The sequence below is a fragment of the Hemitrygon akajei genome, chromosome 9 (assembly GCF_048418815.1).
Source record: "Hemitrygon akajei chromosome 9, sHemAka1.3, whole genome shotgun sequence".
Lineage (NCBI taxonomy): Eukaryota > Metazoa > Chordata > Chondrichthyes > Myliobatiformes > Dasyatidae > Hemitrygon > Hemitrygon akajei.
In genome coordinates this window covers 61,493,423-61,519,125 of record NC_133132.1, presented here as the reverse complement: position 1 = coordinate 61,519,125, position 25,703 = coordinate 61,493,423, and the positions used below count along the sequence as shown (strand labels likewise).

General features: G+C 43.8%; 1 long non-coding RNA gene across 1 annotated transcript in view; it reads left to right on the top strand.

Annotated features, from left to right (window-relative positions):
• The window catches only part of LOC140733163 (uncharacterized), a 174,529-nt gene that overhangs the window by 65,888 nt on the left and 82,938 nt on the right, over positions 1-25,703 (top strand). Inside the window, exon 2 of the long non-coding RNA XR_012100236.1 lies at positions 14,942-15,024. This is a non-coding gene — a long non-coding RNA (uncharacterized lncRNA). The remainder of the gene's footprint in view (positions 1-14,941; positions 15,025-25,703) is intronic.

Below are 25,703 nucleotides of genomic sequence, written 5' to 3'. Positions count from 1 at the left end.
CTGTCTCGTACCCTAATAGGAGATCTAATATCGCACTCTCTCCAGTTGGGACTTCCGTGTACTGATTAAGGAAACTTACTGAATACAGGGGCAGCACGCATGCATAGTAGTTAGTACAGCGCTTTACAGTACCAGTGACCCGGGTTCAATTCCTGCTGCTGCTTGTAAGAAGTTTGTACGTTCTCACCGTGACCACATGGATTTCCTCCGGGTGCTCTGGTTTCCTCCCACAGTCCAAAGACATAGTGGTTAGTGGGTTAATTGGTCATTGTAAATTCTCCCATAATTAGGCTAGGGTTAAATAGGTGGGTTGCTGTGTGGTGTGGCTTGAAGAGCCTATTCTGCACTGTATCTCAATAAATAATAAATATGTAAACAAACTCTATCCCATCCAATCCTTTTACAGTACCGGAGTCCCAGTCAATATGTGGAAAGTTAAAAAATACCTACTATCACAACCTTGCAACAGTCTGCGATCTCTCTACAAATTTGCTCTTCTAAATCCTGTGGACTGCTGGGTGGTCTATAAGATAATCCCATTAATGTGGTCATGCCTTTCTTATTCTTCAGTTTTACCCTTAAAGCCTCACTAGACAAGCTCTCCAGTCTGTTCTGTCTGAGCACTGTTGTGACATTATCCCTGACCAGTAAAGCCACTCCTCTCCCTTTAATCCCTCCCATTCTATCATGTCTAAGACAGCAGAACCCAGAAAATTGAGCTGCCAGTTCTGCCCCTTCTGTAACCAACTCTCACTAATGGCTACATTGTCATAAATCCACTCCACTATGAGTTCTGGTGTTTTGGTTCCCATTCCCTTGCAACTCCAGTTTAAACTCCCCAAATTACCACCCACCTCCACCCTCACTTTGAGTCAGCAGGGAGAGGGAACCTCTTTAAGGCAAACTGGTCAAAGAAAGGGAGCAGAATTTGGGACTTTTTCCCAGGGTTAGGAAGTAAAGACCTAGAGACCATAGTTTTAAGGTGAGAGGAGAAAGATTTAATAGGGACCTGAATGTCAACTCAGTTGTTAATATATGAAATGAGCTGCTGGTGGAATTGGTTAAGGCAAATGCGTTACCATTTCAAAGGCACTTGGATAGGTAGCAGAAAGTTCAGAGTTATATGGGCCAAGCACAGACAGAAGGGACTAGCCTAGATGGGATAGCCTGGACCAGCTGGGCCAAAGGGCTGATTCCATGCTGTATGCCTGTACATACTGTCTGGAGGGTGAATGAGTACTAACTGAACAGGAGCCTTCACATAAGATTGAGAATATATTGCAGAGATGGCTACAGGGAATCCTGCTAACTGGATTGTTCTTGAGCTGATGACAAGCAGCCTTCCCCCATGCTAACCTGACAAGCTGCCAGTTTTCACTCTTGGCAAAAGCACCCTTGCCAAACCAGAGCCGACCAGAATTAATATTATGCTTAATTACACAATGTGGGATTTCAGCTCTCTGAGTTGTTAGCCTAGCATCATAACCACCAGGCTAAGTCATTCACACCCTGACCTGAATGCATTTTCTGTGTGGTGTGTCTATGGGTTCTGGTGGCAGAGCTGGTTTCTACCATTGCCTTCAGCGTTAACCCAACTCACTAAAGGATGCCTGTGTGGCCCATCAGAAGTTCCCAGAAGTAGGGTAAAGGCTGTCTACCTCCCTGAGGGTGTGGGAAGCTCACCCATACAGTCTGTATCCCAGAAGGACAAGGAATCATTATAACAAATGGCACTGCTCCCAATGCCACTCAGAGAATCTTGGCTTGGAGCAGCAGCTTAGAGGCTGGATGGCATGGTGGTGCGGTGAGTAGAGCCACTCCCTCTCTGCACCAGAGATCTGATTCGATTCTGTCCTCAGGTGCTGTCTGTGTGGAGTTTGCATGTTTTCCCTGTGACTGTATATGTTATCTCCAGGTGCTCCAGTTTACTCCCACATCCCAAAGACATGCATAGTGAGTTAGCTGTTGTAAATTATCCTTCAATGTAAGTAAATTGCAAAAGAATTTAATGGGAGCTGTCGATATAGGTGAGAGAAAGGATGTACTTTAAGCGTATAGGGAAATAGAACTAATGCAATTGCTCTGTTAGCAACTGGCATAGACCCACTAGACAGAATGGTCTTTTCATTACATGCTTTGTGCACCACTTGTGATAATGTCAGGCCATAACTCTTTTTGCATCCCATCACAGGGAATTATCAGGGAACCTTTTTAGAAATTAGATTTACTGACCCCGCTGTACATCTTCTAAATGATGACTCCCCACCATTCCCTTACAACAAAAACATGCAAATTCTGGCTGGCAGGCTTGACTGCAGCTAAGAAGATTGTAGTCCAGCATTGGAAACCTCCCCATGATATTTCAAGTACTCACTGGCTTGGGAGCTTTTTGGACATTTCTTACCTGGAATCAGCAAGAATAAATGATGCACGACCAAATACAATCTTAATGTGGACAAATTTGATATCTAACTTAAAAGATCTTCTGTTAAAATAGGAATGCTCTGTGTATGCACAACTATTCAGTTGGTTGGTGGAGGGGAGAGGAATGGGGGGTGGAAAGAGGGGTGGAGTAGGGGTTGGGGATGAGGATGAGGGGTGGAGGGGGGATGGTGATGAAGGTTGGGGGGTGGCTGGGTTAAACAGTCAAAATGTAATCGGCAACTGGTTGTATTGAATGTAATTTGTTGGTATTGCAATAAAAATTAGTGATAAAAAAAGCAATTAGGTTTACTCACATTTGAAAAACAAGGACTAATTAGGAACAGTCAGTATGGCTTAGTGCAGGGACGGTCATGTCTTAAAACGTGATTGAGTTTTTGAAGGAGCTCGTGAATTCAGAGAGTAATATCATTTGGAAACAGGCTCTTTGGCATAATTTATCCATGGTAACCAAACTGTTCAAAAGGAAGTGACGAAGATGATTTCTGCAGCTAGGTCAGTGGATATTGTCTACGTGGACTTTAGTAAAGCTTTTGACATAACTGATTGATCCAAAAGTGTAAGGCACATGGGATCCATGGAGATTTGGTAGATTGGATTCAAAATTGTTTGGCCATAGAAGACAGTTGAAAGTGTAGGTGAATTGATTGTTGTTTGTAGAGAACAAAAAAAAAATGGCGGATTTGTGAATAGTGAAGAAGGTTATCAAAAATAAACATGTTTCAAATATGGTGGACAAATGACAAATGGAATTTAATCTGGACAAGTGTGAGGTGTTGCACTATGGGAATTCAAAGAGGAAAGTGTAATGTAAATGGCAGGACGCTCAGGAGCATTGATGTACAGAGGGATCTTGAGGTGCAAGACAATAACTCTCTGAAAGTGGCAAGACAAGTAGTGAGGCTGGTAAAGGAGCCCTGTGGCATGTTTGCAGAGTTTTAACCAGATGGTCAACAATTCCTTACCTCCCACAGATACTGCACGGTCCGTTGATTCCTCAGAAGATTGTTGATCTTTATGTTTGCCTTCATCATTTGGGGTATTGAGTATAAAAATGGGGAAATCATGATGCGGGTGGATGGAAGCTCGGTTAGGCTGCATTTAGAGGATTATGTGAAGTTCTGGTAGCCACATTATAGGAAGATGTGGAGGGTTTGGAGAGAGTGCAGAAGAGATTCTCCAGGGTGTTGCTTGAATTGGAGAACATTATCTATAAGGAAAGTTTGGACAAATTTGGATTGCTTTCTGTGGAATGTTGGAGGCTATTCGTGAACTGATAGAAGTGGATAAAGTATGAGAGATGTAAATAGTCAGAGGAGTTTTCCCAGGATATAATTGTCAAAGACTAGAGGGCCTGTGTTTAAGGTGTAAAGGAGTAACATTGGGGCAAGTTTTTATTTATGCAGAGAGTGGTAGGTGCCTGGAATGGGATGCTAAGGATAATGGTGGAGGCAGATATGATAGTGGTATTTAAGAGGCTTTTAGACAGGCTCATGGAAGGATATAGGTCATGTGCAAGCAGAAGAGATGAGTTTAAGCTGGTGTCATGATCTGTGCAGTCAAGAGGGCTGAAGGGTCTGTTCCTGCGTTGTACTGTTATATGTTCTATGATATTTCATGTCAAAACCAGTCCTGATGCAGGTTTTCAACCTGGGGCAGGATCCTATCTTCCATCTTGGTGTGTTATAGCACCTTGAAACCACCACTGACTTCAATTAAATTGGAGACACTATTTCAGATAAAAAGCCTTTCCAGTTTGTGCTAGAACAGGCAAATTCCAATCAACTTGTAAAGTTTTCTCAGTTACTCTCCTTCCACAGATACCGTGAGGCAAGCTGGGTATTTCCTTTTATTTCAACACATGCTGTGCCTGTGCCCGCTATTTCTACTCTCTCATTCATCACCCTTTATGTTCACTTACATCAGACAGTTCAACAGTAATTAAACATCCTCACTCAGCCAGCATCACTTGTATCATTCAGCTTCTCTTCATCTGCTTTTGATCACCCTCACTTTGGTTTCGGTCTGTAATCATTTGTGTATCCATTATTCCATATTTAAATTTGCAGAGCCCCTCAGTTAGAAGCAAGAATGTAGAACAGTAGAGCACAGGAACAGGCTTCTTGGTATACTGTGTTGTGCTGAACTAATGACATCTAATCCCTTCTGCCTACACATGGTCCATATCCCTCCATTCTCTGCAAATTAATATGCCTATCTAGAAGTCTCTTAGACTCCTCTGTCATAGCTGACTCCATCACCATCCCTGGCAGTGCATTCCAGGCACCTACACCTCATTTGCCCCACACATCTCTTTGAACTTTCTCCCTCTCACCTTTAATGCAAGCCCTCTCGTATTAGACATTTTGATCCTGGGAAAAGTATACTGGCTGAGTACTCTATCTGTGTCTCTTATAATTTTATGAACTACTATTAGGTCTCGCCTCAGCTCTGTTGTTCCAGAGAAAACGTTTGTCCAATGACTCCTTACATCACACACCCTCTAGTCAGCAACCTGGTAAACCTCTTCTGCACCCTCTGCATAGCCTCCACATTCTTCCTATAATGGGTCAACCAGATTAAATTCTGATCTGTAATCACTCCCAGGTATCCAGTATTCTAGGAATAAGCTCCCTAACTGTTGTGTCTGTGTAGAACTACATATCAATTAAATAAAAGCATGCATGTGGGAGATGGCTTTAACTGGTGTATTCACGTTGCAGCGAGAGAGAGAGAGAGAGAGAGAAAACAATGTGAATGTGTAGACAACAGCGCATGTGCACACAATAGATCAATACATTGTGCTGTGGGGGGAGGGGTCATTGCTCTAAAAGAAATAGATCCATACATTACACTTCCTCTCCCTCTAGATTTATGTACATGTATAAGCATTTCAATTTCCCTTCAATAATGCACATTCCAAATAAGCGTGCTTTCACAATAACAGTCTATAACTAACTTCACAGTTCTAAAGATTCTGTCTTTTGGGTGATGCTCTGTTTCTTTCAGGGTGGCACCTCTAATCCCGTGGAGTGGCATCAGATTTGGCAGGTGTCTTGTCTAAGACCACCTTCTCAGTTGCTGGTGTCATGTTGCTGTCAGTGATGTAAATCTGGTGACTGTAATGCGTCCGTGTTGGATGCTATCGACTCAGGTGCGTTCTTTGGTTGAGCATCCAGTATCTGGTCCACATGATGTCTCCATGTCTGATCTCCAACATCCACTGTGAACATCAGTGGTCCAGTTCTTGCAGCTATCCTATCGGTATCCACTTGTCTTGGTAATCACAAGTTAGGACTTCCTGTCCAATCTCGAAGTTCCTTGCTGCTTCGCTTGGCAACCGGCTGAATTATTTATTCTGCATTTCTCTCTGTTGGCCTGCTTTCAGGAGGTCCATGCAATATCTCAGATTCCTGCTCATCAACAGCATTGCAAGTGCTTGATTTCTCATCAGAGTTCTGATACACAAAAAGGAAGTTATCCGTCTTGTGCTGTAGAGAAATGTCCTCCTTGTCCATGGCTTTAAAGGACTTCTTGAGGATTTGGGTAAATCTTTCAGCAAACCCATTCATTGCTGGGTGTGATGAGCTGATTTGAAATGTCTGATGCTATTTTTCTTCATGAACTGTCAGAATTATTCTGGCATGTTTTGTGGTCTGGTGTCACACACAATTTGTTCTGGGAAGCTGTTTCTGGTGAAGATAGTCCTCAGAGTGGAGTGGGTCTTTGCTGAGGTGGTTAACTTCATTGGTATAACCTCCGGCCACTTCAAATCTGCAGCAATCAGAAACATGGAGTCCATGAATGGCCCAGCAAAGCCAATATACAGTACACTCTTTGCCATGGTGAAGATGGCACCTCATGGTTGTAACAGTGCCTTTCGGGGTGCATTTTGAACTTCTTGGCATCCCAAACAGCTTTTGGCCAAGTCTTCAATCTGCTTATTAATTTCTGGTCACCACACGTAGCTCCGGGTGAGACTCTTCATCTTGACTCTACCCAGGTGTCCTCCATGCAGATTCTCTAAAATTCTGGTGTGCAGTTTAGAAGGAACCACACTCAAGAACCACACATCAGCATTCTTTGACATACTGACAGTTAGCCTCGTCTAACTGAGAACTCTGGAAATGAGCTGGCCATCCTTGCATGGTGATTTCAGACTTTTGACAATGTTGGGTTATTCCTTGTTACCCTTTGTATTTTGGAATTTGTTACCGGCAACAGGTCCACCAGTGCGGTGTGGAACACTTCTGTTGGGTCACAGTATGAAGGCTTTTCTTCTTCAGTTGCCAATAGTGGAAGATGTGACAAGCTGTCAGCTTTGCTGTGTTGTTTGGTACTCGAACTCTACGTCATAAGAGTGGGCTCCTTCCTGGGATTGAAGATGGACACAAGGGGCTGGTGATCTGTCACTAGACTAAACTTGTGTCACAGAGGTAGTGGTGGAACTTCTTTATTCCCCATACTAGACTAAGGGCCTCTCGGTTGAGATGTGTGTAGTTGCATTCTGCGCTTGTCAGTGATCTTGAAGCAAACACAATTAGGCATTAAGATCCATCTTTCATAATGTGTGACAAAATGCCATAAGGGGAAGTATCACATGCCAGTCTGACGGGCAGGAATGGGTCATAATGGGTGAGCTGTTCATCGAATGTTATTAGTCTTTTTGTTTCCTTGAATGCTTTTTCACATCTTTCCGACCACTCCTACTTTGCTCCTGTCTGTAACAGTATGTTCAATGGGTGCAGCACTGTAGCAATGTTTGGGAGAAACCAGTGATAGTAGTTTACAAGACCCACGTATGACCTGAGTTGTGACACATTTTCCGGTTTGGGTGCCTGTAGCTCTGCTTCAATCTTCTCTTGTGACTTATGTAAGCCATGCTGTCAATGACGTGTCCACAATATGAGATTTCATTCTTGGAAAACTCACATTTCTCTCTCTCTGTGCACTGACTATGCTCACTCAGTCGAGTAAGCACTCCACCGAGGTTCTGGAGGTGCTCTTCATCATTTTTGCCAATCACAATGATGTCATCAAGTGTGTTCCTGAGGTATCTTGGAGCACCTGGTCCATTGCTCTTTGCCAAATTGCTGGAGCTGATGAAATTGCAAAAACAAGATGATTATCCCAGAACAGTCCCTTGTGAGTGTTGATTGTGAGGAACTTCCTGCTTGAATCCTCAGTCTCCATTTGCAGATATGCTTGTGACAAGTAATTCTTTGAAAACTACTCCCCACCTGCCAAAGATGGGAAATGTCTTCCATTCGTGGCAGGGGACACTCCACAGTACGCAACACCGGGTTGATGCTCACCTTGAAATCCCCACATATGCGAACGGCTCCGGCCTTCCCTTTCTTGATCACCTGGGCAATGGGCGCGGTCCAGTCGCTCCACTCAACCGCGGAGAGAGTTCCAGATTGCTCCAAGCTCTGCAGTCAGCATCCACTTTAAGACATGGTGCGTAAGGCACTGGACACGCTTAATAGAATTTTGGTGTTGCTGTTTCATCCAGTTCAATTCTGGCCTTCATGCCTTTGAATTTACCAATCCCCTTTTCAAACACCTTCTCATTAGCATTAAGCAGCTGTGACAGTCTCTGGTTTGTGCTACCATATAGGCTGCATTACCTATTGATGTCACACTGAGAAATTAGATTGGGTGCCAGTCTATTGGATTTTTCTCAACCACCCACATTTGAAAAGTGTTGGCCCTCCACTCTTTCAGTACATAAAGCTCTAACTGTTGTGTTTGGCCTCCATACGTCACATTTACTTTCAGTTTGCCTTTGGCAGACATTTTATTGCTTGTGTAAGTCTGCAGCATCACTGAGGTCTTCTCTGTTGGTATCTTAGAAAACAATCTGTTGTAGTCAGCCTCTGGAATTATGGACAAAGCTGACCCTGTATCCAGCTCCATTTTCATTTTTACACCAGACACATCTATTGTGATCCAGATGATTTTGTGACCTGCTTCAGCTATACTATGCAGTTCTAGGCATGGCAGTTCACCTTTGTCAGACTCTGTGTTGTCTGATTCTGTTTTACATTCGGTAACTTTATGCAGTTACTTAGTTTTGTGTTGGAGACTTTTCATTGGGTTGTGTTTTTTGTCGGCCTTGCACACTCTCTGTGTGACACTTTCTGTAGACTTTCTCTTTGAACCGACAGTCATTTGCATCATTTGCCACATTGATAACATCTTTGGCTTTTTGCACCATTCAGGGACATTTTGTGCATTTCACATTCGAACCTCCTTTTCAGTACTTCTGTTGCATCCTTTGCTGCAGTCTCCAATGATATTGCAATGGTCAATGCCCATTCTAAGGTTTGGTCTCTTTCAGATAGTAGCCTCATTTGAGTGCTTTGACTATGCATGCCACATAAAAGCCTGTTTCAGAAAGTCCATCTCTATAGTCACGGTACTGGGAAAGTTTGCATAGTTCTACAATGTATTCAGAAATTCTTTATCTTTTGACTGGTTCCTTTTATTAAATCTAAATCTCTCAGCTGCAACCAGTAGTTTAGGGCTGAAGTGATTTTGTAAAATTGTAAGAATTTTGTCGAACATCTTGCTTGCTGGCTTTTCAGAGATTACCAGGTTGTGTAAGAGATTGTACGTCCTTGCACTGAATAAGCTAAGAAGTGTAGGGGCTTTCTTTTGCTTCTCCAGGTTGTTCGCATTACAATACAGCTCAACCCTCTCGATATACAACTCACAGTGTTCATTAGTGCTATCAGATTCATCATCTTTCCTGACTGAAACCATTGCCACGTCATTTTCACTTTAAATTCAGTATGTCTTTCACTGTTAATAGGCACTGTACTCATGCGTTTGTTAGCGTTTGTGAAGGCCTTCTCGTGCTGTTTAACTCTCCCTGTTTTGTCCCACAACTGTCAGTGATATTCTCTGACATTCAGGTTCGTACTCGTCACCAGTTTGTTGTGTCTGTGCACAACTACATATCAATTAAATAAAAGCACGCACGTGTGTGATGGCTTTAACTGATGAATTCACATTGCAGTGAGAGAGCGAGGGAGAGAGAGAGCAATGTGCATGGCGTAGACAATAGCACATGCACAGACCACAGATCAATACGTAGTGTTAACATGGCATGGGGGGTTCATTGCTCTAAAAGAAATAGATCCATACATTACACTAACCACTTGATCTGTTCTTGTTCTGTATTGACTCCTGCTATTCCATATATGAACCACCTGATTCCCTTCACTAATCACTTCCATATGTCTTGTTTTACATCCTCTATTACTGAATAAATCTACTTAAACCAAAGGTATTACCGATTTACTAGTAAATCTCCTTCTGACTGGTTTTACTTTCTCTTGGTAGAAATTCCTTTGACATTGCAGTCAATGATGTGATGTGTGCCTGGGCCATGTGGTCTGGGATAGATTCTGCTTTCCTGGATAAATAAATCCCACATGGATAAATGTCTAGTAATACTTTTCCTGGCAGTGAGCTTGTAATTTGACCCACAAAACTCATGGTTACTCTTTGGAGAACCTTACACATTTTCTTGGCTCCCCTTGCATTGCTGCATGTTTGAATTAACTGAGAAAAAAAATTCCCACTTTGGAAATATTGTGTATAAATTGGAAATGTGTAAGCTGTGAATTAACTCAGTTTGCTAAGTACCTGTCGCCAACACGTCTAATCTATCCAGTAAACCAGCAGCAAGGGAACGGTATGCAACAAGAATGTACCCTACTAAATGCTAATACAATAATAGCTTCCTAATAAGAATTAGGGGCATCACGGTAGCATAGTGGTTAGCACAATGCTTTACAGTGCCAGCCCAGTAACTTGGGTTCAATTCCCGCTGCTGGAGTTTGGAAGGAGTTTGTATGTTCTCCCTGAGACTGCATGGGTTTCCTTCAGTTTTATCCCACAGTCCAAAGACCTACAGTTAGTAGGTTAATTGGTCATTGTAAATTATCCTGTGATTAGGCTCCCATTAACCTGGGGTTTGCTGGGCAGCCTGTCTCGAGAAGCCAGAACATCTTATTCTGTGCCGTATCTCAATAAATAAACTAAATAAATCCATATACCTGTCTGAATGTCCAAGAAAGAAAGAGCAAGAGGAGTCCGCTCAACCCCCTCAAGGCTATTCTGTGTTTCAATACGATCATGACTGTGACCTGAGATCATAACCTGTGACAGAATTGTAAAAGAACCTGAGATTGTAACATGGTAACAAATGGCGATGAAAGAAGGTTTTGGAAAGAGATGGTCATCATTGAGGTCCTGTATAAGCAGGAAGAACGTTAACAGAAAGACAGAGCCCCCATTGTGGAGGAAAGGAGTGAGAGAGACAATATGGATTATTGAGATGTTAGCCTGCAAACATAGTTGGAGAATATTGGAATCTATGATTCTGGGAAGTCAAACAGGGGTTGTACAGTAAATATAAAGGAAGTACAGAATGATGATGAATAGATAGACTGAGGTTTCCAAACCCATTGTTCCCTGAGAGGAGAAACACAGAAAAACAGGGTGGTGATGAAAGCATATCTGTTTATTTTATTTATTGAGACACAGTGCAGATCAGGCTCTTCCAGCCCCAAGAGCCACACCACCCAGCAACCCACCTGTTTAACCTACGTAGTCTAGTTACAGGATAACTTACAATGACCAGTTAACTTACTAACCAGTACGTCTTTGGACTGTGAGAGGAAACTGCAGCACCCCAAGGAAACTCACGAGGTCACGGGGAGAACATAGAAGCTCCTTACAGATGGCGCCACAATTGAACTCTGAACCCTGGAACTCCCCAGGCTGTATTAGTGGTGTGTTAACTCCTTTGCTGCCATGGTGCCCACATGGCAGGCTTGTCTTTATAAATCGGGCAATCCGTTTCTGGGGCATTATATTGCAACTTCACAAAAGAGGCTGAATATTCAGAAGTTCAATGTTCAAAGTAAATTTATTATCAAAGTGTATGCAGTAGATGTCACCATATACTACCCTGAGATACATTTCAGCTTTACACATGTGGACCATTGTGTGTAGTTCTGGTCACCTTATTGTAGGAAGGATGTCACAGCAGAGGAGATTAACCAAGATGTTGCCTGGGTCATCAGTATCTTGACAGCATGAACATTGAATTTTCCAATTACAGGTAAACTGCTCCCTCCTGTCCCTCTTCTCTCTCTTCCTGATCGATCCAGTTCCTCCAATCCCCCACCCTCCAATGCCCATCACCCGGCTTCTTTCCCCTCCACCGCCTCCTCCTTCTGCCCCATCACCCACACACTCCTCTTAGTGCGTGCCCTCCCCCAATGGTCCTATCTGCCCATCCCATCTCCTTAATTTGTATCCAGGCTCTACCTTTATTTCCTATCAAATTCCATCTTCTGCAATCCTTTGTTGCCACCATTGTCATCTCTCCCATCTGGCAATGTCCCCTCCTCACAAGGAGCCATTTATTGCTTGGTAGTTCTTGCCCACTGCATGTCTTCACACCTTTACTCTTGTGTATCTCTCTAAAGCAGGGGTTCCCAACATTTTTTATGCTACAGACCCCTACCATTAACGAAAGAGTCCATGGACCCCAGGTTGGGATCCCCTGCTCTAATGCTTTCCTCTATGATTTAGTCCAGATTAAGAGTCTTAGCCTGAAATGCTGACTACCCACTTCTCCCCTCTAGATGCTGCTCAACCTGCTGAGTTCCTCCAGCGCTTTTTGTGTTACTCCACGTTCTTGCATTTGCTCTCTCCTGTGTCTCTGTGTTGCCTGGATTGGAGGACTGTACTATGGGGAATGATAGGATGGATGTTTGTTTTCCTAAAGGATGGCAGTGGTTCAGGAAGGCAACTAGTGATGGGTAATCACTGCTGGTTCAGCCTGGAAGATCATGTCCCTGCAAAGAACACGAGAAAAGTGCTGAGGGAAAGTTAACTGAGTAGGGAAAGCATAGCAAAAGGGGAACAGTGTGAGATTATCCCCCTTCAGGTAGTTCAAACAGAAATGGTTATTTGTTAAATTAGGGAAGACTGGGAAATGTATCCCTGTACATAAATGACTGCGAGCTAACTTGCAGGCACAGCAAGTAATTAAGAAGACAGATGATATGTTACTATTACACAGCATAAAAAGTCATCCATGGTGACCAAATTGTCTATCAGAGCTAGTAATCCAATCACAAACACGAGAGATTCTGCAGATGCTGGAAATCCAAGCAACACACACAAGATGCTGGAGGAACTCAGCAGGACAGTCAGAAGGTCACTGCCTGAAATGTGGACTGTACTCCTTTCCACGGATGCTGCCTGGCCTGCTGAGTTCCTCCAGCATTTTGTATGTGTTTATCAGAGCTGGTCCCATTTGCCTGCACTTGCCTCATATCCCTCTAAACATTTCTTATCCATATGCCTGTCCAAGTCTCTTTTGAGTGTAATTGTCCCCACCTTTACCACTTGTTCCATATACACACCACTCTCTGTGTGAAGAAATTGCTTCTCAGGTCCCCTTGACATCTTTCCTCTCTCACCTTAAACTAATCTCCTCTCGTTTTATGTTCCCCTGCAGAGAAAGACGGTGACCTTATCGATGACCCTTATGATCTTATGATTTGTAAAACCTTTATAAGACCACTCCTTAGCCTCCTGCACGCCAAGATAAACAGTCCCACTCTGTTCAAAACAACACACGCAAAATACTGGAGGAACTCAGCAGGTCAGGCAGCATCTATGGAAATGGGCCAAGGCGCTTCATCAGGACTGGAAAGGAAGAGGGAAGATGACAGAATAAAAAGTTGGTGGGAGGAGAAGGACAATAGCTAGGTGATAGGTGAAGCCAGGTAGGTTGGAAAGGTAAAGGGCTGAACAGAAAGGAATTTAATAAGAGAGGAGAGTGGACCATAGGAGAAAGGGAAGGAGGAGGGAACCCAGGGGGAAGTGATAAGCAGGTGAGAAGAGGTAAGGGGCCAAGGTGGGGAATAGAAGAAGAGGTGAGGGGGGGGGGGAGGGAATTTTTTTTACAGGAAGGAGAAATTGAGAGATTGATTAGACTGTGTCGGTCCTTATCACAAAAGAAATGAGATCTCATTGAAACTTACAAAATATGGAAGTGCTTGAGACTCATCCGACCTTATCAATCTGGGCATTGACTAGAAGTTGCAATGTTGCAGTTGTACAAGAAGTTGGTGAGAAGTTGGACCACTATGTTCAGTTCTGGTCACCCTGCTATAGCAGTGATGTCATTAAGCTGTAAAGAGTGAAATGGAGATTTATGAAGATGGTGCTTGGGCTCAAAGGACTGAATTATGGAGAGACATTGAGCAGGTTGGCTTATTTTTTCTTGGAGCGCAGGAGAATGAGGGGTGAACATATATAAGTGTGTTAAATCATGAGGGCATAGATTGAGTGAATGGGCACAGTCTTTTTCCCAGAGTTGGAGAATCTAGAACTAGAGGTCATAGATTTAATGTGAGAGGGTAAAGATTTAATAGGAACCTGAGGGGCAACTTTTTCACCCAGAGTGTGGTGAGTATATGGAATTAGCTGCCAGAAGTCATCGAGGCAAGTACATTGACAATGTTTTAAAGATACTTAGACAGGGACATGGAAGGGAAAGATTTAGAGGGATATAGGCCAAACCCAAGCAAATCAAATTCAATTTCACGTTCAAGCTTATTGTAATTTAACTGTACGCATGTATACAACTAAACAAAACAACATTCCTCTGAGACCAAGGTGTAAACTCAGTACATATTTCACATACAGCACCTCAAATAATATTAACATAAAATGAAAAAAATTCTTTAAGTGTATAAGTTGACATAAAGTACTTGTATGGCATTAGTTAGATATAAAACATGTATAATGATACTGGTGCTGGATTAATAGTATGTACTGGGTGGTAGCAGGGTGTCTCACAGCCTTGGGGGAGAAGCTGTTACCCAGCCTAACTTCTGTCTGATGGTACAAGGTCAAAGAGGGACAATTGGGTGGGGCCTTTGATAATGCTGAGGCCTCTGTGAACACAGCACTTCTGCTAAATATCCTGGATGGATAGGTGAGAGACCCCAGTGATTCTCTCACCAGTCCTCACAATCTGTCTAGAGGTGTAGCTTAAATGGAAATCTTGATTGGCATGGGCCAGTTGGGCTGAAGGGCTTGTTACCATGCTGTACGACTGTACGATTCTATGACTGGATGAAGGGAGAGCATTGTCAGTAGCTGGCGTCCAGAACCAGGATTCACAATCTTAGAATAAGAAGATAGCTACTTAGGATGGAGTTGAGGCCACAAAGGATATAGAGAATTCTTTATTTCAGAAATCTGTGGAGGCACAGTCACTGAGTTCATTTAAAACAAAAGTGAATAGATTTCAGAATATTAGGGGAATCGAAAGATACGGAAATAGGTAGGAAATTGATGTTCACCATGATTTTGATGAATGGTGGAGGAGGCTCAATGGACCAAATGGCTTACTTCTTCTCCTATTTCTTATGTTCTGCTATTTATTCATTAACAGGGTGTGAACATCACTGGAAAAAGGCATCTTGTACTGCACAATGCAATAGGCCACAGCTTGGAGTCACATATAGGCTAGACTAGGTAAGGATGGCAACTTTCTTTCTTTGAATCTTTTACAACAAGCCTGCAGTTCCATTTTTTATGTGAAGATATGCTGAATGTCTTATTTCTGTCTGTTGAAGCTTATTCAATCCAGGTGAACTTAATTTACTCGGTACTAGCTGTAGCTTAGATTGGCAACTTGGTTGGCATGGATGAGTTGTGCTGAAGGGTTGTTGCCATGGCTGAGTGACTCTGTGACTATATCTTTCATTGATCAGTTGGAGAGGCAATGCCGGCTAACCATAAGAAATTCTTGGCAGTTGATGTTATCTTTATGCCTTGGTACCGGTGGATGGCAATTGGGTCACCATTCACAGGGGTGGGACTCTTAATGAGCACTGCTGGGTTAATTTTTATTCAATGGTCTGGTATAAAATGCATTAATTGTCAGCCAGTTTCACAGCTCTTCCCCAAACTTAAACCCATTGAATCTATGCACAGTTAAAATCTATGCCATTACCTCTAACTAGACATAATTCATACTCAGACATTATAATCCTTTTGAAATGCATTAACGTGAATCTTAAAATCTGCATCACTTGCCAGTGCAGTGCAAAATCCAAGTGACCTAATCTTCACTGAATCTGGACTACTGTACATAATTTAATCAAAACTGGCAGTCAGCTTTGATTGTGCAGAATTATCTAATGTAACAAAGATGTTAATTAGTGGTTACACTGCAGTCCTGTGAGTTGGAGGTGTGGAGGGGTCCTGGAGCCAACATTTGCTCTCTTCCTGGGTGAACCTCTGCCCAGCTCACAATACGCTCTGTACAGGAATGTTCTGCAGCAGGACAGACAACACATTACTCTAAATTTCCTGTCCTCATGCAAACTCTAAACTCAAGGCAAGAGAGAGGCTTTGGGATGTCTTATATCTCCAGTGCAGTAGTGTTCAAAGCTTCAACTCTAGCACACCAGTGCCTCTACTTCTTTGGAAGGTTAACAGAATTTGGCACATCCCTGATGGCCTTCACCAATTTTTACAGATACATCATAGAAAACATCCTATCCAGCTGCTTCACAGCTTGGTCAGACAATTGCTCTGTTCAAGACTGCAAGGAATTGCAGAGAGCTGTGAACATAGTCCAGTCCAACTTCCTCCCAATTGACTCTGTCTACACTTCTCGCAGCCCAAGGAAAGCAGCCAACATGATCTACAAGTTTGTAGATCCTCTCCCATCTGATTATTCTCTCTTCACCCCCTCCCATCCTGATCTTCCTCACTTCTCCCCCTCCTGTCCTGATCTTCCTCACTTCTCCCCCTCCCATCCTGATCTCTCTCTCTCCCCCTCCCATCCTGATCTCTCTCTCCCCCTCTCATCCTGATCTCTCTCTCTCCCTCTCCCATCCTGATCTTCCTCTCTTCACCCCTCTCCCATCCTGATTTTCCTCTGTCTCCCCCTCCCATCCTGATCTTCCTCTCTTCACCCCTCTCCCATCCTGATCTTCCTCTGTCTCCCCCTCCCATCCTGATCTTCCTCTCTTCACCCCTCTCCCATCCTGATCTTCCTCTCTTCACCCCTCTCCCATCCTGATCTTTCTCTCTTCTTCCCTCTCCCATCTGACAGAAGATACAAACGTGTGTGAGCATGTGCCACTGGACTTGAGGACAGTTTCAATCCCACTGTTACAGGATGTTTGGAAAGATCTCTCATATGCTGAAACTCTTGATCTCTCAATCTACTCAATTGTTGTCATTCCATTTTACTTCTCTGCCCTTTCTGTGACATTGTGTTCTAAATACTGTTTTCTTCTTGCTACCTTGATTTATTGGAACGACCTGCCTGGAAGGCACACAAAACAAAAGGTTTTCACTGTATCTGGGGCAGCAGGTAGCACAGTGCTTTACAGTACCAGTGACCCAGGCTCAATTCCTGCTGCTGTCTGTAAGGAGTTTGTATGTTCTCCCTCTGTCTGCATTGGTTTCCTCCCACAGTCCAAACATGTACTGTTGCTAGGTTGATTGGTCATTGTAAATTGTCCTGTGATTAGGCTAGGGTTAAATCAGGGGTTACTGGGTGGCAGGGCTCAAAGAGCTGGAAGGACCTATTCTGCACTTTTATCTCAATAAATCTCAGCACGTCAATAATAAAACAATAACCAAGATTGTCCTGCTTCAGGGGATCACTGAGCCTAACAATGGTGTAGCATGGATTTGGTTGGTAAGCCCTCTCTTCAGATGGTTCTCACTGAGAGTCAAATGGTGGAAAAATGTAAAAATCGACATTGCAAACCTTGCAGTGTGTGTGGGTCAGGTGCAGAAATGTGCTGGGTGAGCGACTGGTTGGAGAATGTGGGAGGAGAGGGGCACCTTGATCAGGGTGAGTAGGGAGGTGGGACTGACCGCTGCCAAGCATTCCAATAGATCCATTCCCCTCTCTACACTGCCACTGTCACTGGCTTAAGTGCTCCTGCCATAAGGATCTGGATGGTATTTCACACTGTGCCCACACACATACACACAAACAAAGCAGCCAGAGAGGCGAATGTGTAACGACTTCAGTCTGCACAGTGATCTGCCTTACAAGACGGCTTTCAGCAGACACGCTCAGAACTGCACGTACTCACCTCATCTGCAGCCTCAACAACTTTGGAACCTAAAGATTAAGATTCATTAAAACAAAACAAGCTTTAAGTATCTTGCTCATGTAACAGTTTTAGTTTCATTCTCCTGGAACAGTTTACCACAGCAATTTTTTTTCATGGGACACTGTGTAGTTACTGATAACTCATTTTTTCTTTGTCTTTCCCCTATCTTTCTCGCTTTCAAACTGTCTCCACGCGGACACACTCTCTCTCTCTCCCCTCCCTTTTTCTGTCCCTTTGTCCTTTCCTCAGTCTCTCTCTCTCTCCCCCTCCCTTTTTTCCATCCCTCTGTCCTTTCCTCAATCTCTCTCTCTCCTCCCTTTGTTTTTCTGTCAGTCCTTTCCTGTCTCTCTCTCTCCCCCCTCCCTTTTTTCCGTCCCTCTGTCCTTTCCTCAATCTCTCTCTCTCCTCCCTTTGTTTTTCTGTCAGTCCTTTCCTGTCTCTCTCTCTCCCCCCTCCCTTTTTCCATTCCCCTGTCCTTTCCTGTCTCTCTTTCTCTCTCCCTCCCTGTCTCCCTTTTTCTGTCCCTATGTCCTTTCCTCAGTCTCTCTCTCTCCCCCCTCCCTTTTTTCCATCCCTCTGTCCTTTCCTCAATCTCTCTCTCTCTCTCCTTCCTCTCTTTTCCTGTCCGTCCTTTCCAGTCTCTCTCTCTCCCTCCCTTTTTCAATTCCTCTGTCCTTTCCTGTCTCTCCCCCTCTCCCCTCTCTCCCTTTTCTGTCCCTCTGTCTTTTCCTCAGTCTCTCTCTCCCCTCCCTTTTCCCATCCTTCTGTTCTTCTGTCCTTTCCTCAGTGTCTCACTTTCTCTCTCTCTATATATTTTGTCTATTCCTTCTATCCCATACCCTCTGTCTATCCCTCTCCACTGGCTGTGATTCTCTCTCTCTTACTATCTCTTTTCTCCTCTTCCCTCTCTCTCTCTCTCTCTCTCACTCTCCCTCTCTTTCTTAATGTGTGTCTCTCACCCCTTGTGCCTTGAAACGGGTTATGGAGATGACATTGACTTTTGATTACCTCAGACTCGGAACACCTGTTCTTCAAGGCGAGTTTTCAACATAGATGCAATGGGAACTGATAGCATGTAAACACACTGGAGAGGAGTCTTGGCCTCTTTTGTAATTCAGAAACATTCCTGGCAAGGCCCCTTGCTTTCTCTCAACTGTTCATTAGTCGCCTCCTCATCTCCGCCCGCTCCTGCCTCAACCTCTTTATACTGGCTTCAAGTTCTAAAACAAGTCCTGACCTGAAATGTGGACCATCCCTCTGCCTCCACAGCTGCTGCCCGACCTGCTGGGTACCTTTAGCTCTTTGTTTTTACCAGCAAGACTTATTCATTGCCATTGCCAATTAATCTTGAAGAAACTCTTACTCTGTAGGGGTGTGGGAGTGGGTGAGGAGTCACTCCGACTAGTGGGTTTGAAGTCCCACTAAGGCTGGCCAGCTTTCTTCTCTAAAAAGTAGTGAATGAGTGAACCAGATTAGTTTTTACAGATACGTGGTCATTTTGTGGTTACCATTGCTGAGTGTAGCTGCATTAGTTAAAAGCTTAGTTAGTTTTTTGATGTTTATTTCCCACTTTGGTGCTATTTCAGTTTATAGCTTCAGATCAATGGTCCAAGTCTTTGGCTAGACACCAGGCAACTTATCCATTGCATCAGAGACTGGGGGAGTCCTGAGGTATCAGCCATTCCTCTGCCTCCACAGACACTGGTCGTCCTGCTCAGTTCCTTCAATTATTTGTGTATTGCTCCAGATTCCCGTGTCTGCATTCTCTGACTTAACCAGTGCTTTGCTAAGGAGATGAATTGGGCTGGCTTAAAAATGAGAGCCGGGCCTTTCAGCCCCAAGGTCCAGGGTGTATGACTATTTCAACAACTCCCCCTGGCAGCACCTTCCATGTACTGACCACCGACTGAGTCAACAACTTGCCCCTCAGATCCTCTTTAATTCTTCCCCTCTCACCTTAAATTATGTCCTCTGGTTTTAGACTTTCCTACCCTTTAGAAAAACTGTGACCATCCACCTTCTCTACACCCCTCATGTTTTACAAGGTGATTTCTCAGCCCCCTATGCTCCAGTGGAAATTATCCGCTGCCTATCCAGGATATCCTTGTAAGTCAAGTACTCCAGTTCCTCCAGATAATGGGTGCATTGGACATGACATCACAAATCACTTGATTCAGGCATGGTCCTGGAGGACTGGACCACTCCATTCCACTCTTTAAGAAGGGAGGAAGACAAAAGAGAGTAAGTTCTAGGCCAGTTAGCCTAACCTCAGAGGGTGGGAATATGTTGGAGTCCATTATTAAGGATGAGGTTTCAGGTTACATGGAGACTAATGCTAAAATAAGTCAAAATCAGCATGGCTTTTGTGAAGAGAAATCTTGCCTGACAAATCTGTTAGAGTTCTTTGAGGAAGTAACAAGCAGGGTGGACAAAGGAGAGGCAGTGGATGTCATTTACTTGGATTTCCAGAGGGCATTTGATAAGGTGCTTCACATGAAGCTGCTTAACACGATAAAATCCTATGGTGTTACAGGAAAGATACTGGCCTGGATAGAGGAATGGCTGACAGCCAGGAGGCAGCAAGTGGGAATAAAGGGGACCTTTTCCAGTTGGCTGCCAGTGACTAGTGGTGTTCCTCAGGGGTCAGTATTGGGACAGCTACTTTTCACATTATTTGTCAATGATTTAGATAATGGAATTGTTGGCTTTGTGGCAAAGTTTGTGGATGATATGAAGATAGGTGGAGGGGTAGGCAATGCTGAGGAAGCAATGCAATTGCAGCAGAACTTAGACAAATTGGAAGAATGGGCAAAAAAGTGGCAGATGGAATACAGTGTTGGGAAATGTATGTTAATGCATTTTGTAAAAGGAACAATAGTGCAGACTATTACGTAAATGGGGAGAAAATTCAAACATCAGAAGTGCAAAGGGACTTGGCAGTCCTCATGCAAGACTCCCAAAAGGTTAATTCATAGGTTGAGTCAGTTGTAAAGAAGGCAAATGCAATGTTGGCATTTATTTCAAGGGGAATAGAATATAAAAACTAGGAGATAATGCTGAGATTTTGTAAGACACTCGTCAGGCTGCACTTGGAGTACTGCCAACAGTTTTGGGTCCCTTGTCTGAGAAATTGGAGAGAGTCCGGGGAGGTTCACGAGGATGATTCCGAGAATGAGGGGGTTAACATATGATGAGCGTTTGGCAGCTTTGGGCCTGTACTCACTGGAATTTAGAAGAATGAGGGGTGAATCTCATTGAAGCCCACTGAATGTTGAAAGGACCAGAGAGGGTGGATGTGGAGAGATGTTTCCTCTGGTGGGGGTATCCAGAACTAGAAGGCACAGCCTCAAGATTGGGGGGGGGGTGATCTTTTAGAACAGAAGTAAGGAGGAACTTTTTTTGCCTGGGAATGGTGAATCTGTGGAATGCTCTGCCACAGACTGCAGTGGAGGCCAAGTCCATGGGTATATTTAAAGCGGAAGTTGATCAATTCCTGATTGGTCGGGGCATCAAGGGATATGATGAAAGGGCAGGTGTATAGGGTTGAGTGGGATCCAGGATCAGCCATGATGAAATGGTGGAGCAGACTCGATGGGCTGAATGGCCTAATTCTGCTCCTATATCTTATGGTCTTAAGGTCCTATGTTCCCGATAACATCTTTGTAAATCCTTCCTGCACCATCTTTTGCCTTATCATATTCTTCCTGTAGAATGGTGACCAGAACTGCGCACAACATTGCAGATGTGTTCTCACCAATGTTCTGTGCAGCTCCAATGTGATGCATCTCCTGTTCTTTCCATCATAGAAAGCAGCCAATACTGATGTACCCCAGCATGGTCCAGTCGCTGTTCTGCACGTGAGAGCAGAAGAGTTATGGATACAGCTCAGGACATTGGGGAAAACAGCTTCCTCTCTAGACTTCTTGCTGCCTCAGTAAAGCATTCAACATAATCAAAGACCCCTTCCACCTTGGACATTGTCTCTTCACTCCCCTCCCAATGGAGAGAAGCTACAAAAGCCTGAAAGCATAGGCCACCACGCTTGAGGAGAGCTTCTACCTCACAATTATATGAGTATTGAAATATTCCTAGTATGATAAGGTGGACGACCTTACTGTTTATCTGGTTATGGCCTTGCATCTTCTTGTCTGTAATGCACTTTCTCTGTAACTAACACTTTCCTGTATTCGGTTATTGTTTGCCCTTTCACTATCTGGTACTGAGGTAATGAAATGATTTGTATGCAAAACAAAGTTTTTCATTGTACCTGTGACAATAATAATCCAATAAATTAACTCTCCTTGTCCTCCCCGATGTTTGCCATACAGTGGTGGAGAAGGTGTATGACATTTTCATGGAACTCTGTACTTGTACCCCCAGCACTCTCTGTTCTACAACACTGCCCATGACTTTGCCTTTCAAGGCATATGTCCTGCTCTGCTTTAGCTTGACAAAATGCATCACTTGTTTGCACTTGTCCAACTTAAATTCCATCCGCATTCCTTGGCCTATTTTCCCAGTTGATTCTCTATCTTCCCGCATTCAAGGAATAAAGGTTAATGGGAGCACTTTGCCTTCCTGATCGTTCGCCTCTTTGCTTTCAGTGACTTGTGTGCAAGGATGCTCGTATATCATTATGAGGGAGAGGTTGTGTTGCAGAGGCAGAGGGTCTGGACAGGTTACACTGGGCAAAGAAGTGGCAGGTGGAATACGATGTAGGGACATGTAGGGTTCTGCACTTTGGTAGGAAGAATAAAAGTGTCAGCTATTTTCAAGTTCAGCGTTAATATTTTGAGAGGACTCGGGCATAAATGCAAGGATGTGCTATGGAGCTTTAGAAGACATTGGTCAGACCACATTTCAAATATTGTGAATAATTGTGGGCCCCTACCTAGGCTGTGGAGAGGATCCAGAGGAGGTTTACAGAATCAGAATCAGGTTTAATATCACTGGCATATGTTGTGAAATTTGTTGTAATGCAGCAACAGTACATTGCAATACATAATAATACTGTAAATTAGAGCAAGAAGTATATATGTTTTTAAAAGTTTAATTAAATAAGTAGTAAAAAAAAGGGAAAAAATAGTGAGGTAGTGTTCATGAGTTCAATGTGGGGAAGAAGCTGTTCCTAAATCATTGAGTGTGAGTCTTCAAGTTCCTGCCCCTCCTTCCTAATGGTAGCAATGAGAAGTGGGCATGTCCTGGGTGATGGGGGTCCTTAATGATGGGTGTTGTCTTTTTGAGACATTGCTTCCTGAAGATATCTTGAATTCCGGGGAGCTAGTGCCTATAATGGAGCTGGCTGAGTTTATAGCTTTCTGCAGCTTATTTCAATCCTGTGCAGTGCCCCCTCCCCAAACCAGATGGTGATGCAGCTGGTTAGAATGCTCTCCATGGCACATCTATAGAAATTTGCAAGTGTCTTTGGTGACATAACCAAATCTCCTTAAACTCCTGATGAAAAATAGCTGCTGTTGTGCCTTCATTATAACTTCATCAATATGTTGGGCCTAGGATAGATTCTCAGGGATGTTAACACCCAGGAACTTGAAATTGCTCGCCCTTTCCACTTCTGATCTCTCGACGAGGACCAATTTGTGTTCCCTCATTTTACCCTTTCTGAAGTCCAAAATCAATTCCTTGGTCTTACTGACACTGAGTGCCAGGTTGTTGCTGCGACACCACTCAACCAGCAGATCTACCTCGCTCCTGTACGCCTCGTCACCATCTGGGAATTCTGCCAACAATAGTTGTGTCATCAGCAAATTTATAGATGGCATTTGCGCTGTGCCTAGTCAGGGATGTAGAGAGAGTGTGCAGTGGGCTAAGCACACATCCTTGATGTGTGCCAGTGTTGACTATCAGTGAGTGAAGATGTTATTTCCAATCTACACAGACTGTGGTCTTCCAGTTGCAGAGGGAGCTACAGAGGCCCAGGTTTTGGAGCTTTTCAATCAGAACTGTAGGAACGATTGTGTGAAACGCTGAGCTGTAGTCAATAAACAGCAGCCTGACATGAGTATTAGTATTATCTGGGTGATCTAAGGCCACATGAAGAGTTAATGAGATTGCATCTGCTCCAGGCTATTGTGGCGATAGGCAAATTGCAGTGGATCCAGGTCCTTGCTGAGACAGGAATTGATTCTGGCTATGACCAACCTCTCAAAGCATTTCATCACCGTAGATGTGTGTGCTACTGGATGATGGTCGTTAAGGCAGCTCACCCTGCTCTTCTTGGGCACTGGTATAATTGTTGCCCTTTTGAAGCAGGTGGGAACTTCTGACTGTAGCAATGAGAGATTGAAAATATCTTCGAAAACCCCACCAGCTGGCTGGCAAAGGTTTTCAGAGCACTACCAGGTGCACCATTGGGGCCTATCGCCTAGCGAGGGTTCTGGCTCCTCTTGAATGTTGGCCGCCGAGACAGAGGTCACAGGGTCACTGGGTGCTTCAGGGATCCTCATAGCTGTAGTTTTATTCTCCCTTTCAAAGTGAGAATAAAAGGCGTTGAGGTCATCAGGAGTGGTGCATCACAGCCATTCATGATGATAGGTTTCGCTTTGTAGGAAGTAATGGCCTGCAAACCCTGCCAGAGCAGATGTGCATCTGATTCCATCTCTAACCTCAATCAGAATTGTTCTTTTGCTCTTGGAATAGTGTTTCATTAGTCATACCTGGACTTCTTGTATAGTCCTGGATCACCAGACTTGAATGCCACAGGTCTAGCCCTCAACATACTGTGAATCTCCTGGTTCATCCACGGCTTTGGTTCAGTTATGAATGGTATGTTGTTGTAGGCACACACTCATCCACACAGGGTTTAATGAAGTCAATGTCAACTGTGGTGTATTCATTCAGACTTGAAGATGATTTCATGAATACTGTCCAATCCACTGACTCAAAACGGTCCTGTAAATTCTGCTCCATCTCCCTTGTTCATGCCCACTCAGTCCTCACTACTGGCGCTGCAGTCTTTAATCTCTGCCTATACTCAGGGAGCAGAAGTGCAGCCAGGTGACCAGACTTCCCAAAATGGTGGTATGACAGTGATCCGGTGTGTTGGTTTCTCTGGTTCCACAAGTTATATGTTAGTGATAATTAATTAGAGACTTTTTCATGCTGGCTTGGTTAAAATCTCCCAAAATGATGGGGAAGGCATCAGGAAGTGCTGTTGATTACATCGCTCTGTTCATCTAGAGCCTATTTGACATGGGCCTGAGGAGGGATTATACACTCTTTCTAAGATGACGGTTGAAAACTCCCCTGGCAGATAAAATGGATGACTCTTGACCGTTAGATGTTCCAGGTCGGGTGAGCAGGACTGGGACAGAACCGCCACGTTTGTGCACCACAAGGAGTTCATTATAAAGCATACTGCACCTCATGGCTGATCTATTTCCTTCTCAGCCCCAATCTCCTGCCTTCTCCCCATATACCTTCAGGCCCTGTTGACAAGACCCCCAGAGCTGCTTGTGGCACCAAATTCCACATATTCACCACTCTCTGGCTAAAGGAATTACTCCTCACCTCCATTCTAAATGAATGTCCCTCTATTCTGAGGCTGTGTCCACTGCTCTTGGACTCCCCCACAATAGGGAACATTCTTCACATCCACTCTATCAAGGTCTTTCAACATTTGATGGGTTTCAATGAGATCCCCCCCCCCCCCCATTCCTCTGAATTCGAGTGAGTACAGGTCCAGAGCCATCAAATGCTCCTCATGTGATGAACCTTCAATCCTGGAATCATTTTTGTGAACCCTCTCCAATGTCAGCACATCATTTCTTAGATAATGGGCCCAAAACTCTTCACAATACTCCAAGTGAGGCCTCACCAGTGCATTATAAAGCCTCAACATTACATCCTTGTTTTCATATTCTAGGTCTGTTGAAACGAATGTTAACATCATATTTGCCTTTCTCACCACCAACTCAACTTGCAAATTAACCTTTAGGGAATCCTGCACAAGGACTCACAAGTCCCTTTGCTCTTCAGCTTTTTTTTGTATTTTCTCTCCATTTAGAAAATAAACCTTTTCATTTCTTCTACCAAAGTGCATAACCATAC